Here is a 13,727-nt window from a genome sequence, read left to right as displayed (position 1 = left end):
GGTTCCCCAGTGCGATAGCAGTGAACGAGCTTTTCCCACAGCTCTCATTCTCAGTTCTCGGGTGTCGTGTTTGCTGACGTACGCCCTTCTGCAAACATGAGATTCGTACTTTGCGTGACTGCGAACCTTGTTTGTCTCTGATTTGAACTTTTTGCGAGCCAGTTTCCCTGCGGAAGACCAGCACGATTGTGGATTTGTCAGCGAGCGCCGCGTGTTGGCGCTGTTTTTCGTAATACAACAAAGGAGGAAAACGCCAACACCGGGTTTTCCGCCACATGGGCATCACTGTCTCGTTAAAATGTAAAAAAAAAGAGTAGCGGAAAGTGGTTATTCCCCGAACAGTTGACCTGCATATAAGGATACCAGTTTTAAGCAAAAAATAACGTCAGCCTCTAACGCCGCGGTGAATTCGGAATTTGACGCAGCGCCAACTCTGCCACAAGAGAGTTCCTTTCATGAGCTCGTCGTGCAAGGAACAAAGCAAGGTTAAGAAAAAAAGTGGAATGCTCGATTATATCGGTCAAATATCGATCGGGTGATCTCGTTGCGGGAAATGCACGTAGTTATGAAAAGATAGGCATCGTTTTTGGTGCAGTCTGAACGCAAAACATCCTTACCAAAACTTCCGTCAGACGACTTTCAGACATAAGCAAAGCACACAGCTTTCGAGGCTCCCCTTAATTCCAGTGATACTGCAGTGAAAAAAATTGCTGTGAGAAACAAAACGCAAGGCTCATTTTTGTTACATTTGTATTATCGTTGCCCCTAAAGGAACTGTGTAAGATCTCGGAAGCCGCAGCGAAGAAGTCGGCCGGGGCGGAAACAAGATTCCTTCAGTTCGAAATTCTCGGAATACGAGAACGTGACCCCTCGGCGCTGTCGCATGGAAACAAGACCGCGGGTCTCAAAGTTTCCGGAAGTATTCGCCAGCTCCTCGCACTTCTTACCACTGCTCGAGTGTCGTTGCGTACAAAGTAGGAACCCAGCAAGAACGCTCATCCTACTCAAGAATGCAAGCCACTTTTATGCGTACCTTTACTTCAGTAGTGGTTTCTTGCGGCATTTTCCCACAATCTCCCCTCCTCAACAGATAGAATCTTTCTGAAAACAGAATCAAATTTAAGATAGTGATATCACGGGCTGCCGGAAAAAATTGTTAATATCGCTGGCCAAGGAAGCGTGCTCAGAGTTCACCTAGAGGGCACCTGTAGTGTTCTTTGGCGTTTTGAGATGCTTTACAGGAAACATGAGGAGAATTTTGTTCAATAGCACACGTGCAGCGCGCTTTAAAAATGAGTGCTTTTGGTGCAAGTGAACCTAAAACTCTGTAGCAGAGTGCTATTAACCGCCGATGTATTTGCGATTCAGTCACAAGAAACAGCAAATAAACAAGAAATTATCGAAGCACTTTAAGATAAAATATGCTCTTTTTTTGCTGGAAAATAAAATTATTGCTGCCAATCCAGTAATTGAGGTGCCCGCCTCCTACCACTTTCAATCCATGTATGCACTCTACTCTCTGGCATTACGTAGGTTGCAGATGCCGGGCTTTTATGAGTCCTAATTGCTGTCATGTCTGGTACTACACCTCCTGTACAGTTTAACCGCGTACTCCTACTCTCAATATTTACTTCTGCCCTCGTTCTCTGAAGTAAATGATGGCATACCCCCTCTCGGCGGCGGCACTAAGTGCATGGCAGCAACCCACAACTGAATAGCCCCTACACACGGCGTTTGTCAGATTTCAACAGGTAGGTCCACCACCCATACTTTCAGTCCAGCGGAAATGCGCTATAGAAGCGCACCCGTACAGCAAGGCTACGTGCGTATAAGTATGTTGCGTTATCGGTCATGAAAGAAAAGGGGTGTTTTTTCTTTTGTTTCGGCCTGAAGCACCTTCCTTTTTCACGCGGGGCAAGTATAATCAAAATTTCCTGTTTCAGAGAGGATAATTTCGCATATTTTCCCTCCGTACGGCAGCAAACGGAACAGATGATTTGATGTAACGATGCTTGCAGTGCGTGTGATTTTGAGTCATGCGCACAAAGGCTTTCTTGCATAGCACGCCACAGCTTTTATGTTCAATACTGCAACCTACACGTAATACTCTGGAGAATATATTATAAAATATCTTTAACTGTCAAAAACAATATCCTATGGTATTTACTATGACGGCTACGTCAAAAGGGTATCGAGGCTTTTATTATCAAAGGATACTGGGAGTTTAATAGTAGACAACGCCAGCGATAGTGTGCAGTGTCTTCTAATATTACATATATGTTTTGTGGTTTGAACGAAAGAAATTGTCTTCTTACTTTCACTTCTTAGGAGAGCGTCATTTTCGATGAGTTCTTTGAATAAAATTACCAGGTAGGCTCGTAGTGAACGGTTACGAACTTCCCGTTAGCCGGCGCCCATGAACTCTTGCTTACCGTTCTGCACTTTGACGGGGCGGATATACCTACAAAAGCGCACTCAATTCGCGCCCTAACATGATAACTACTTTACACAAATGCCGTTTATCTAAACACTTGCAGTCGTCGGCTTTATATAACATAACTTTGTAGTGGTGTCTGCAGGTTTAACACCGTAGCTAGTCCGTGCTGCCGAAGAGCATGCCGCAACTTTTGGGGCGAGGTAGAAACAAATCGTGAATCTCTGAAGACCACACCACAGAATTGCAATTTGCATATTGGACGTCGTTCCTTACTTTAAAAGTTCAATCGTGCGAATGCTGGCCAGATATGCGCACTACTTCGGTAATTCGTCAATATTGAAAATATGCTTATGGCACCTTGAATGGCCCAGAAGATCGATGTCATTTATTTTGACATTTCTAAAAGGAATCAATCAGGATGATAAACAGCGACATTCACCACACAAAAACTTTGCTGTTGTGTTATTTCCACCATATTTATGTCAGGAGCGGCAGAAGAGCATATGAGGCATCAGGTAAGTTTTGTTACCGCGAAAGCCTTTCACTCCCATCATTATCAATTCTATGTCCTCACTGGGAAATTACTGTAGTCCCGCCAGAATGCGTCACTGATGACAAAACTGGCCCTTAATCTCCTTCAGAGGCAATAAGGGCGTAAATATTTGGCGATGGTATTTTGCTGACAAAAGCCGCATTATACACGCTGCAGCGATGGACGCGTCTTGCATTGTCAACATCTTTTATTAATTATTTAAGCAAATAATAATGCATAAAAATTGCAATAACAGCTAAAAATAAAAAGTATTAATAATAAAAGTATACAACAATACAATGATGACGTAATAAAATTAGTGCATTCAAACAAATTAAATGCATTTATTTGTTTCTTGCCCCTCAAGTGTCCTAACCGGGCACATTACTCGAGTTACGGACAAAAAGGGCAATAAAGTCATTTATGTAAGATATTAAGACCTGAGAATTGACAAATATCGTCAGTTTGCGTCGCAATAACAATCCAGTTCTTGGATGTCTAAAATAATAAAAATAGTTAGGGTTCAACTATAGCTTCAACACAGTTACAAGACAAAGTGTGCTTATGTTTAGCCCAATTCGGTTCTCTCTCACGAACGGAGCTTCTCGGCAAGCTGTATCAACTCGATGTTCAGATTCAGCTTAATGGTTTCATCTTTCTCTACAGAGAGAGGCCGAAGAGACGCTCTAAGACTAGCCTCATGCGTTGATGGCTACGAGCAGAGATAGTGCGAGCATGTTACGAGCTCCGTCTTATGACAAAGGACATAAGGTGTGACGTCAAATGTGGACACACTAATTCGCGTCAGCAACGGCAAGGACGAAGAGATTATTTACTTTCGACACTACTGAATATAGCACAAGAGGAAACCGCGATTGCTACATGCATTCCCGCCGCACGCAGATTAAAGACTCAACTTTCTTCTGGTAGAGAAAGCCAGAAAAACAGACTCCTTGAAAAGAACACAACACTGATTGTCGCTTTCTCTCCTGGAGTGGCGCATAGTTTAAATTCATTCGAGATATAAAATAGGGATCAAAACGCGCTATTTATATGTGAACATACCCTAACGCCACGCGCTAGAAAGTTGAGCACGTCTTGGTGATTATCGCAAGCAACAAATGCCACCTTGATGATGGCGCAATACATTTCCTCGCCATTGCTGTGGCGGGTTCAAGCAGCCTAAGGCATCCGTGAAAGTTTGCGAATGGAGAGAAAATATACCCATAAATAGTACCGATGCCCAGGCATCTTCCTGAAGCGCCTCTGCTCCTTACAAACTAAGCGAATATAGGAGTGCCCCTTTCTCCCGCAGCTATTTGTCACCGCACGTGTTGCAACGCACAATGTCTGAAACAAGACGAAGTGCTTTTTTGACGCGGCTGCCCAGGCTTCTCGTATGCATTTCACCTCTTGTTCTGTTACCTCTTGCTTTTAGCAGGAATCTCCTACCCAAGTTTTCTGGATCTGAGAACCATCCGGTTAGCTCGCTCAGAGATGCTACCTTTGGATACACCACCAGTGACTATAAACGACCGCCTGCTCCTTGGACGTCTCTCGCTTCACCGTAACTGATGCGACGGAAGAACGTTGTCTGCGCGACGTGCATCTCTGGGAGTCCATCATTTGTGGCGTGCTTGTCCCTGTTTCTTTCCTCTCGAAGACATAAAAAGAAGGCTTAACGACTTTTGGCAACATACTTCCGGCCTCTGATCGACCGAAGCTCGGGAGGAGTCGTTGCGTGCTGGTTGCTTCCAGGTTCATTCTGTCTCTTGAAAGATATCATGTAATGCTGCAGTAGTCGCCAGTTCTCACTCCTATCTTGCTTTGCGTAACGCGGTAATCTTCTTGGTAGTTTTCCGTTCAGGATACGCAACTTCTTCATCCGCGCTACGTGCAATAAGGCTCATTCTGTTATAGAAGCAAGCTCGTCCACCGCTGGAATGCTAGCAGAGGCTTGCAAGGCGGTACTTGAACGAAGACCTCATTTGGAGCAAGTTCTACCCTATTAGATAACTTGGGTCTAATTACCAACTGCTTCGCCTTGGCCTATTACACCGGCACGTCCTCATCGACATCTGTTCCGCCCGTCTCGACGCCTATATTTTAAACATTTCAAAAGGTGTGTGTAGAAGCACTAAAAGCAACATACGAAATATTTCGTATGTTTAGGCGTGTCTCTAAAGAAAATTACACCTAGCGGGAGCTCACCGTTATCTCGAAACCATGGTAAACATTCTACGGGCGATAATAGTAACCTAGCAATAAAATAATGTATTCACAAATAAAGTCTACTTATGGCGAAAGTAAAGTCTTTGGTACAATTTTTTTCAACAAAATAAAAGAAATTCGTTGCGTGTGCGACTGCTTTACTGAACTATTTGAACGCGAGGTGTTAGTACTCCAAAGGCTAAATAAAAACTTTCCCTTGGTATCGGTGTTGGTTAAGCTGATCGTTCGAAGCCTCGCAGCCTTAAAAACTGACAACCATTCTTCAAGCAGGCGTTCAATCTTACAGCGTTGGTAACCTCATGTCGGCAAAAGAGGTCCATCTGCATCGGCGTCAGACAGTTCGAGCTTCGCAGCCTCATAAAATCACTAGCATAACTTTGTAAGGTGACAGTTGTCAGGTTGAAAACACTCGGAATCTTGCACAAACCGTTTGAAGCATCGTAGCCTCGCATGCTTTGGGAGGTGTTAATTGGCAGCCATGCGACATGCTTGCAGTGATAGATCAGATGTGCAATTACCCGATAAGTGCGCCGCCATTGAACTGAAGATGGTGCAATGTTAGAAATCATTGGCATCAATAACGGACCTACATTTTATATTCAGGACACTACTACATTTATTTAGCTGGATCATCGTTCATGCCAATATTGATCCAGGGTTCAGCGAGTCTGGCAGTATCAACATGGGTTGATAGTTGAAAGGAGTTGATAGGCGCTATCAACATGAATTAATAGCCCATTTTGAACAACCTCTCTAATCTATTGGCACTCTCAAGGTTGGAAAAGCAGTGGCTTTCTCCTACATGAGCATATTATGGGCTTTTAAATTCATGCCTCATTATAACCTATCGCGTTTAATACGCATTGTCAAGCCTACCAACAGCTTATCCGGGCTAGTTGAAGGCTTGAAAACTATGTAATTTCATATTTCTGACTGTAAAGAGCAATTAAGCATAAATTTCCACTCACTGATAAAGCCGTCATATTGTTATCGTTCTGTGGTAAATCGTTCAATGCACATTTTAATTGCTTGCAAGTAAAAGTACGTATTCATAAAATGAGGCGTCAAAAGCATTCATGAAAGAAAAAAAAAGACGTTTATTTGCGTCTTATATACATGCCTTCAGTGCCTGCTGGCAGTATACCCAGGCGAATGGAGAGTTCAACTCCTGACTATTCGACACGAGATCGACCTAGAGGTGGAGCCACCGTCACTCCGGTAGTGTGGATCGGCAGCCGGCGGCGCTCGCAGAAACGCACGCTGCGTAGGTCTGCTTCCTAGTTTACGGCGGGTTTGTTGGCGATGAAAACGTGTCTTCTGCAGTATTTCTGCAATATTGCAGAAAAAAATCCAAAGATTTCGCCAATGCAGCAGAAGAAGAGCGGATTTTAGGAAAACAAAGCACGCAACCACCAGTCCTCTAGATTTACTTTGCACGTTTCTTGCGCTGTACCGCGCTCACGCGCCTAATGCTTGGGCCTGCCTAATGACAGCTTTGTATTTCTTATCGACTTTTAAACAGTATGCGCGTGTCTCATGCGAGTGAGAGTGGCGAATTTAGTGTCAAGCCCACGCAGATACAAGGTTCGTGCTCTGACCTGCAGTACTTTAGATTGAATCGAGAAAGTCTGGTTCATTATATCGTACTTGATTCGAGGATTAAGCAGGTTAAATGTAGCATTAGCAGCGCACTGCATGGCGAGTTGCTTTAGACTGAGTGCTCATCAACTCTGGCCCAGACAACCACGCACATGTATTCCCCAAAAATGAGATCACGCCGACACTATACAAGAAACCTCGCCGCACAGGAAAGCTGATTGTTCACGTGCACAGCGCTGAGTGGATTGAATTTGCCGAGATGCTTTTTGTGGCAACTGTCATAGAACGTGATAGAGTATTAATGCATGCGCCACTAACTGTAAATTATTTCCTGAAACCGAGGAAAGTATAAGGGATTTGTGATGTGTCTGATGTTAATATATAACGGTAAATTAGTAGTGTAATTATTTTGTTTTGCAATGCGAATAAATTTCACCGTGTGAGAGAACTTTTACACACTTGACAGAATTTACAATAATCAGCGATTAATTTTCAGTAACGTTAACGTGCAAGCTACGAATTACTCGCTGCGAAGACATCGTTATAAACTGCGCATGGGCACTGTCATGTTCTGGGAAGCAATTTTACAGGCTGAAAATTTCTTTATCACTAATTATTTAGCAGTGACTAAATCTTATGCGAAGTAAAATATTAGGGTTGCTTCCAAAACAGATGTCGGATATAAAACGATTCCGAGAGAAATGGAGGTCATCTTATCATGCGACTATAAAAATGTATTTATTCCCGAACTAAACTGATATTTAAGCCCGCATGAAGCTGTTTTACTCCCCCTGTCAGAAATGACGAGTTTGCTCGGAAGACAGCACTTGGACGAAAAGGGATTATAATGAATATAATAGGCTACCAGTAAAGTACATTGACCTAGGTGTATTATGTAATATTTAGGGTAACAATTAGGTGCAGGGAATATGTTTCCCAAACATTCGAGCATTTCTCTAAAGCACAATGTGCTCACTAAAACTTTTACGGATGCACAGAAGCCTTCAACAACAACAACAAAAAAAAAGAAATGCATATTGGTCCGGGTTTAACGCATGATTGTGGCATCAGCTATGGCGGATGATTGCAAAGGCTGGTTTTGGTGTCGTTTTTTTTTTTCATTATTAACACCACATTTACCACGTGGGATTGTTTATTTTGCAGTCTAATCCCACAGCAGAGGAAGGCCTTTCGAAGCAATTGTGATTGAATCCCCCGTTCTCGAAATCAGCAGTCGAGCGCCCTTGAGACACTGCGACAGAGGTTTAAAAGAAAAAAAAAAAAGTACTTACACAACTCTATCGTGCATACAGACGGCATAGTAGGCATAGAGTGGTCTGTTCAAACTGCATTCTGCTATATGAAGCAGTCTGCGGTGGCATATGTTTTAGTAGCTGCGGTATTCCAAACAGAACCGGGAATATGCGATTTCTGAGAGTTTGCATTAACTTTTATTGACGGCAACGACCTGTTTTGCTTTGACACGGCGGTAACGACATAACCACTTCGTTTGAGACATTGCATGTCAAAGGATCTCAAGCGCCGAAGACCGCGATGGATGATGTCCTTATCCAAGCATGACATGCTCGATACGGGCAAGTACATATATATATATTTTTTTTTAATTAAGCGTGGGGTTATAGACTATTCATATTTATTTTGCAAGAGGCAAATAGGCAAGCAAAAGCTCACAGGAACTGCGAAACAAACAAAAACACTCCTGTACACGCCGCATGCGCGCGCGTAAATCACTGCGGGCTGGCACGCGACGCGAAAACGCATCCACACTGAGTAGGTTTCGCCGCTGAGCCGCAAGGTGGCGACTCTGCTCGATCTCGAGGCCAATTCGGTTTGGAGACCGAATTTCAATATTGTGTATATTCATTGAATAAATACGCTCATCATGTGCCACATTTTTGGCTGACTGCATTTGAAAGTAAGCTAACACCGCTAAGCGGCCTCTGTATATGTCTGTATATATGCATGAGATAAACAGAGGAATAGCTCTTGCGAGGTACGTGGCTCGGGTTGCATAGGTAGTTGGGGCTACGCCACGAGAAGGTATTCAGGGGTTCAGAGGTTGTGCTGGGATGGAATAGTGCCGGCTGGAGGCAGTGGGATTGCTCAGGGAACCACTCATTCCTTCAGCTCTCCCGATATGTCGCACCCGGCAAACATTTTCAGATTAAACCTTTGTAATAAGAGTTTGCCATTCCAGCTTTCCGCGTTGACATCCGCAAACAATGGTATGGCGGGGCGTAATATTGATATGTATGGTATAATTTAAATACTTGCACGATAAAGAGCGGTATAATGTGGACCATGTAGCATGGCGAGCACGCTATTTCAGTATGACATTGCCAAGAACAGCGTGCTCCTCTGTATGATTCGCATATTTGAGGTACGCAGTTTATCTCCTGTGGTGGTTTTCTTCCTTTTTTTTCGTGAACGCTATTAGGGAAGCCTTATATGAATAAAAACAGAGGGGCATGTAAAATTCGCCCAGGGAAGCATTTAAAGGCGACAGTATGAAAGGTGGTTCTGGCCCTAAATTAAAAGAGTACTAAAGCACTATAGCAGCATTGTTCACTCTTGCTATACAAAGACACAGTAGATCATACGGATATATGAAAGCACTTCCACAACTTTGAGACCTACGCCTCCGTCTGAGGGGCTGCAGAAATGAAGCCAAAACGCATTCGAGGAGGCATAGGTTTCTGAACGCAGTTGTCTCCAAAAAAGGATCCGAAGTCTGTCATAAGATAGATGTGTAAGAGGCAATTAAGAGGGTGGCGACTGGGTGGCGAGAAACGATGATAGCAAGGACAAACCTGAGCTTGAGGATAGAGCCTCCTGGATCTGTTTCCATGGGAAATAAGGTGATGTAGACTTATTGTAGTATTGATATTTCAGTACTAACGAAGCAATGATGTCAGTCTTTGCTTGTTTTCGCATACCTTTGACACTATGAATAAATACTGCGAGATCTTTGGTCAGAACAGCACAGATATCTAAGCTATAAAAAGCAGTCGAAGGCAAAATAATGGACGATGAATTTTTAATCTTCTTTTGCATTCTGCTGAACTTGCATGCTCACGGAGACCTAGCGCCAAGAATGTGTAGACGGCAAATATAGGATACATACATAGTTTCACAAATATCAATTGCACTACACGGTGAACGTTATGGCACATTCTACAAATAGATTCACCTGAGTTTTGGGTGCTCGTAAACGCGTGGACGAATACGCGTGTGCAGCGTGAATATTTTCACACATAAGGCTAGAGGATTTTTAAGCGTTATGTTAGCAACTATGCGGGGCATGCGTTTTCACCTATAATTTGAAATCATGATGCCCTAGTCCACAGTTGATTAACATCCTCAGATATGCAACGGCTTGTGCTCTAGAGGAGCGGCCGCGCCCTGGTGTGGAATTACCAGCAGTGATAACACTTCCCAAGGTACACTTTGGATACTGGCTGACAACAGCTAAACACAGGAGAAAACAGCATTACTAGACAAAGCTCACCAGAGCGCCAGATAAGTATACTAAGGCTGATTACCATGTGCATTTGGGCTGGTTGGTAATTCGGAATGATCACAAAGCGAGCAGAAATCAAGAAAAAAGAGTACGAATACAAGCAATATATGAGCGCTTGTAGTACATGCCCACTCTTGCCACTGTTTTCAGGCCGCTTTTAATAATTTCAGCAAGGCGCTACAGAAGTATGCCATCCGGCTGGCCCGCAAATGATCCGGTTTTGTCTTATAGTGCTTAACTCTCCAAGGCGACTCAGGCTATGAGGGATGCCGAACCTGAGAGGTCCAGATTCATTTTCATATGGGGAGCCCTGTAGCATGCGCTGAAACCAAACAGTAGATGGACGCCTTCAGTTTTGTTGCCATCAAAACGTGGCCTCCGGGGCCAGTATCGAAGCCGGGTCGCTGGATATAGCAGGCGACTATCTAGCTAGTCGACTAGCTTGACAACTTGCTTGTCGGTATTCTCGGGCCGATGACTGCATCGATCTTGCTTATATTATGACCGCTGAAATGCACGGCGGCCGAAGTTCAGTGCTCGGAGGTTGTTTGTTTGCAACATCTAGTCGATGAACGTTTATTTTCGATGCCAGTCTTTGTAAGACTTGTAATTCAAGAATAGCAAATTACTGGGGATTGTGATCTCAGTGAAAAAAAGCTTTTCTATGTGCAGCAACATGAGGTATGCGAAGTGCTCTTCTTATTCATTGTTAATTTCAACAGCTCGAACAGGAAAGCACAGGACAAGATACAAGGAAGCCACAGAACAAGCGCTGGCTTACAACTCAGACTGAGCCTTTACTCCAAGGCCCAGATAGAAACACACAAGAAGAAAACCAGTAATCGCGTGAAACAACCCCTGGGTTCACCTGCTACACAAAACGTTATTTAAGAAAGAAATCTCTTTGCTTGAAAGAGCAAGAGAAGTCTTGCTCTTTCCTTGTATCTTGTCATGTGCTTTCCTGTTCGCGCTGTTTAACAATGGATGTTTACCAACTCGCCCAACAGGGTATTTTGATGCTCTTCTCATATTTTTTTCACACGTGCAACGGACTTCGTTTTCTGGGCTACTGCATTATCTTTAAGGTAACGTCGTAGTGAGCGCATTGCAGCAGCAGGCGTTGATAAAATGCGGAGATAAAAAAAAGAACGGCGAACACCAGGAGGTCGCAATGTGTGGTACTCAGCTATGCCATAAAAGGCTAACAATACTGTCCACCTACTGGGATGAGCAGCTCCACCATGAATCCGATTTGCCTCAACTGCTTGTACTCGCTTTTTGTGGCAACTCCTGAGCAAAGGAGGCGTCAGCAACCGTACCTTAGGAAACCCGTACATTTACTAGGTGCTTAAAGGAAAGAGTAAACCTGGGTCTCAGTGCTAGGAGTCATGCCTTCGAGCATAAAGCTTGGTGTAAAACTGCGGAATCCACTGCTTTGGTGACGTAGCTTTAGTGTCCGAATTGGTCACATAGGAGCAATATGTTGCGCCGTGACTTTACCATGCAGCATTCATAATTTTATTTGTTCATTGATGTGCTTTCATATGTCTCGCGGTTCCTTGAGCCACAGCTATAGCTTTCAAATTATCAAAGTGTTTGCTGCTGTAATGCAGCGCTGAATGCAGACCTGCCTCCATCCTTCTATTTCTATTCAAGGCCAGCAAATCTGTAGGGCTTTTTCGACACAGAATGTCTAAGACTTCATTAGGTTAAAGCGAACATCGTAATCAAACACAATATAACTGCCACCGCTAACAGCTTAAGAGCATTCGAGCGCCAATAACTCACATAACTTGGCGTAGCAGCCATGATAGTGCATCGGCAGACTAATATGTATGCATTACTAATAGAATATATAGTGTTACTAATAGTTACAGCTTCAGAGGTCATATTCTGCAAGAAAAATGCTCAAAGCACGAGGCGCGGACTCAGCATGAACCGTCTTTACAGCCATAGCTATAAACGACAGCCATGCACGAGACTACGTCCTGCGCAAAGAGCGTTGAGGAAAAGGGGTACATCATCTGTCGTAGGCGTAGATTTGTTTCCTCCAGATACCTGCTTCGGCCTCCCCAGTGAGCGCTATCGACCGGTTTATGCTATAAAAGTAGCAATAAAAGGAGCGGAAGTTTCGCTTTTGACGACCTACGCGCGCGTGTCTTCCCAGCATGGTTTAGCACTGGTGTGGGGAAAGCAGTTCCAATTCACGTGCATTTAGACAGCGATATTTTTTCCTCTCACGTGTTTAAATAATCATGCTAAAACAGACTATAATTATAGCTTCTTTCTCTGTAGTCTCAAAACTTCAATGTCTTCAGCAAATTGCATGCTTATACTCTTGTTCATTCTCCATTAGGAAAATTCAGGCGCAGTGTAGTGGATTGTTTTACAAAAGTATCAGTGCGGGCAAGTGGGTTGTACATCCTTTATTAAAACAGTGAAATGGAGATGCAAAGACAAAATACTAGCATACACGTTTTTTAAGGAAAGAACCCTTTCGAGTGGGGCTTCTAGTAACAACGGGTGAGTGGAGAGGAGGGCGAGTGTACGACTCTATGTTCGTATTAGTTTGTCACTGGTACCATATGGCTGTTCTCCATTTTCAGACGTTAAACTAATTGTCAGCTTTGTCCGGTGCGCACAATTCATTTCACTACATTCTCTTTCGTTCCAGGGAGAAAGTAACATTTTGTCAACCGACGGATCTGGTTGTTCACTTTCTATCACTCTGTGTATACAAAGACATGCTCCATGAAAAAAAACTCAGTTGTCAGTTCAGCGCAATGTCTGTTTGTCTTCCTATCTGTCCGTGTTGTAGCGCTGTTTTAACATAATGAAGCCCTTAACTTTAATTAGGCAATTTTTTAATAACAACTGTGTACTTATGCTACACGTAAGCGATATCGTTAGGTTCAGTTTTTCAATGTTCGGAAGCGTGAAGTCTGCAAGCTTATTCATTCTGTTTGGTCAAAGGTACGCGTACTCTGTTTTTTTAATGCGACAGCTTTTAGACTGTGGTCTTACAGAAATATTCGGCTTTTCTGTAAAAAAGCTCCCTCTTTTTTACAAGAAAACTCTGTTGGTGGAGAGTTCTTGACGTCATAAAGATTACATAATCTACGAAACTAGTTATACGTCACCACTATATTTCAAGAAGCCGAGGACCCTCATTGTTGAGGGGAGGGATGACGTTAATCGAAGACCCCCAAATTTTTCTTGACTCACCCACCTACATGATTATATATTTCAGGACCCCTAATTCAATCCATATTATTCAATGCCAGCGAAATTATCATAAGGAAAAAGCTAATTGGTGGTTCTGATTATTTAGTCTGGTGTACTGATCCAATGGAGAGTGCTTGAACATTCCGAGGATGCACTCATGT

The sequence above is a fragment of the Amblyomma maculatum genome, chromosome 6 (assembly GCF_055883805.1).
Source record: "Amblyomma maculatum isolate TAMU_Amacu chromosome 6, ASM5588380v1, whole genome shotgun sequence".
NCBI classification, from domain to species: domain Eukaryota; kingdom Metazoa; phylum Arthropoda; class Arachnida; order Ixodida; family Ixodidae; genus Amblyomma; species Amblyomma maculatum.
This window is presented reverse-complemented; position numbering follows the sequence as displayed.